The 3,591-nt window shown below is 54.2% G+C and overlaps 1 pseudogene; it reads left to right on the top strand.

Annotated features, from left to right (window-relative positions):
- Positions 1 to 736: 736 nt before the first annotated feature.
- Positions 737 to 839, top strand: LOC144681227 (U2 spliceosomal RNA; annotated as a pseudogene).
- Positions 840 to 3,591: the final 2,752 nt, after the last annotated feature.

Genomic DNA, 3,591 nt, shown 5'->3' with positions numbered 1-3,591 from the left:
CTATCTGTACCTTGCTTGTCCTGCTTTCTAACCTTAATTAGTGCATTCCTTTAGATAATAGCACCACCTTCAACACCTGTTTGTCCTTTTGTCTGTGACATCTTTTGGTTATCTCCACCTATCACTGGCCCTCTATCCAGCTCTTCTTTTCCACCCCCCCCCACCGCCCCCCAAACAGCTTATATTTCACCTCTCTTCTATTTTTACTTAGTTCTGTTGAAGGATCATTCGGACTCGAAACGTTAACTGTGCTCCTCTCCGCAGATGCTGCCAGATCTGCTGAGTTTTTCCACGTATTTTTGTTTTTGTTTTGAAAACAGAGCTATCCAGCTGGCCGGCAAAGATCTGGACTGGTTCTGTGCTGACGGTGAGGCCGGCGCTGCTCTACCAAGTGAGGATCCAGCAGTGCACCATCGATCAGACAACCATACCGTGAGTGATGCGTCCTCCTTCACAGGCCACTACCTTGCACTAAATATCTCTCTGCTTTCGCAGATACATCTGCCAAACAGCTGACAGAGTCCATGACCCAGGGCCTCCACTCAAGCCCCGAATAAACCTCTGAAGAGGAATCTGGAGGTACGCTCCTGAAGCCCGGTCACAGCGCTCACCCACACCTTCACCAGTGCAGACACACACACTTCGATGGGACTTAGCTTTGGAGTAGCCCCGGGATCATAATGTAGTGAGCACATAGCACTGTCTGATTCACAGCAGGCAGCGGAAGGGACTTCCCATCGCTTCTCGGCCTTTTGGCTAAGATCAAGTGTAGTATCTGTCGCAGGGGTGACACCATGATCCTGCCAAGGCAAGGTAGGGAAGCAAAGGCTATAACCAATCGAAATCCATACCATGGGTTACCTATCACCGTCCGAGTCACGGTGAACGACAGCGAAGGAGGATCACCTATGGATCGGGTCTTCTTCGCCAGGAGGATCCTGTTGAAGGCGTGCGGCTTCGAAGCTCCGGAGATCGTATCCCTGCAGGACTTCCCCAAAGCTGGTTTTTTCGACGTGACGTTCAAGCGGGTGGCAGACTGCGTCCAGCTCCTGAGGGTGTTCGAGGAAAAGAGAGACCTGCCGGAGATGAAGATCCTGACGGCGGAGCCGCTCTTTTCTCTGCCGTTGCAACGGGAACGTGTGGTGATGGTGCATGTGTACAACCCCTTCGTCCCTGTCGCCGACGTGGTCACCTTCCTCACCAGGCACTTCGATAAGGTGGGGAGCGGCACCGAGATTCGAGACGAGTTGGGGATCTGGACAGGCAAACGCCTGTTTAAGGTCACGCTAAAGACCGATGGTAAGGGAGCCATTTTCCACCCTCCTTCCAGTTTCGCTATCGGGGGAAACCGTGGCTACCTGGTCTACGCTGGGCAACCCAAGCATTGTCGCTCATGCGGCAAGGCTGGTCATGTGGCGGCCAACTGCAGCGCCTCCCTCTGCAAGATCTGCAAACAGGAAGGGCACCAGACAAAAGACTGCAAGCAGGCCAAGTGCTGCAACCTGTGTGGCGAGGCAGGTCACCTCTACAGGACCTGCCCCAAACGCTGCCGTACTTACGCACAGGCAGCCAAAGCCAACGAGGGGGAAGCAGAAGAAATGTTTCGTGTCACTCCAACCACCAAGGCCCCCAGGGAGCTCAACGGGACAAAGGAGGACACAGAGAGAGACAAGGTGGAGGAAGAGATTGAGGCAACAGAGAGCCAATCAACAGCACTACCCCCTGAACCTCCCAGTCCTCAGGACAGCGAATCAATGGAGGAGGAGGCAGCAGTGGAAAAGCAGCAGGGGGAGTGGCGGACGGTGAAGAACACCAAAAGGAAGAAGGAGCGAAGAAGAAGCAAAGCCATTTCCCAGAAAAGCGGCAAGAGGCGTCTCCCATCCCACATGGATGACAAGGGCAGCAGCTCTTCGGATGATGAAGTGCCAGGGCGGCACCGACAGAAGAGGCGGCAAAGCTCCAGGGCGTTGGAGGACGAGACACCCGAGCTCCAAAACATTGGAGACAACAAGGAGACCAGCGCACCCCAACTTTGCCTGCAACCTGAGGAGGCCAGTGCACCACAGCCCCTGGAATCTGGGAGCAGTGAGGTAATCATCGCACCCCAGCTCCAGGAAGCCGGGAACAGCAACACCCCAGAGGGGGTGAGTTTTGGAGAAGCTTCTCCAGCAAAGGTCATCTCAAAACCCGCTCTCTACGTGAACCTCCAGATGCCACCTGAGCAGAACACTGCCAAGGAGAACTACCTCAGCCCATCCAAAGTGAAGGAATTTGAGCTCACTACGGGTATGAAGGAGCAGACTAAAGGTCTGGGACTCTCAGAGACAGTGGGTTTGGTAGGAGAATAAATGCTTTAAAATGGGTTTAAAGATTGTATCCATAAATGTGTGTAGCATTAAATCTACTACGCGATGTGTTGCGACCTTGGACTACCTAGCCAAGGTCAAAGCTGACCTGTTGTTTCTGCAGGAGTGTGCGATACCGCAGCTCAGCTCCTACAGGCAATGGTCACGATGGTGGTCCCATGGGCCATCGATCTGGTTGGGCGGAAATGACTCTCGTTCCTCCGGCCTGGGTATTCTGCTGCGGGGAGGCAACTTCACCGTCTCCGAGGTTAAGGAGGTGGTGGGCGGGCGACTCCTCGTAGCAGACGTAATGTACAAGAACGCTCCACTCCGGTTAATTAACGTGTATGGTCCGGCACAAGGGGCTGAGCGGCTGGAGGTTTTTCAGCAGCTCCCACTGCTGCTGGCGACCTCCAGGCCGGTCATTCTGGGCGGTGACTTCAACTGCATCATCGATGCGGCTGGACGATCCAGCAGGGCCGACAGCAGATTGGACGCTACGTCCAGATCCCTGATGGAAACAGTTAAGGATGCCAAGCTGCACGACGTCTTCAGTAACCCTGCAGACGGAGCGCAGCGTAGATACACCTGGTCGCGGCCAGACGGGTCCATTCGTTCCAGGATAGACTTCCTGTTTGTGTCCCGTGCATTCACAGTCAGATCCACCGATGTCAAGCCGGTGTTCTTCTCTGACCACTGCCTCCTACTGGCGGACTGCCACTTGGAGAAGGACCTGAGGGTGGGCAGGGGGGCATGGAAGCTAAATGTGCAACTGCTGACCCCAGAGAACATTGAGGAGCTCAAGAGGGATTACAAAGGTTGGAGAACCGTGAAACCCCTCTTTGAGTCCCTGACACACTGGTGGGAAGCGATCAAGGGAAACATCAAGAGGCTTTTCATCCTCAAAGGCACCCAGAAAGCTAGAAAGGAACAGAGGGAAATGTCCCGACTCCAGAAAAACATGCAGAATCTGCTCCGGCTGCAGTCGATGGGGGTCGATGTCAAGGAGGAGCTCCAAGAGGTGAAGAGCCAGCAAGCCTCGCACTTTGCCTCGGAGGCCTCCAAGATCATCTTCCGTTCCAGAGTCCGCTCCGTGGAGCAGGATGAGACGTGCTCACGTTTCTTCTTCCAAAAGGTACACAGAGAGAGCTCTGTGATCAGCAGCCTGAAGGAAGAAGACGGCTCAGTAAAGTCATCACGGTCCGACATTTTGAGGATCAGCAAATCCTTTTATGCCAGATTGTAT

This window comes from Cetorhinus maximus, chromosome 5 (assembly GCF_964194155.1).
Source record: "Cetorhinus maximus chromosome 5, sCetMax3.hap1.1, whole genome shotgun sequence".
In the NCBI taxonomy this organism is placed as follows: domain Eukaryota; kingdom Metazoa; phylum Chordata; class Chondrichthyes; order Lamniformes; family Cetorhinidae; genus Cetorhinus; species Cetorhinus maximus.
This window is presented reverse-complemented; position numbering and strand designations above follow the sequence as displayed.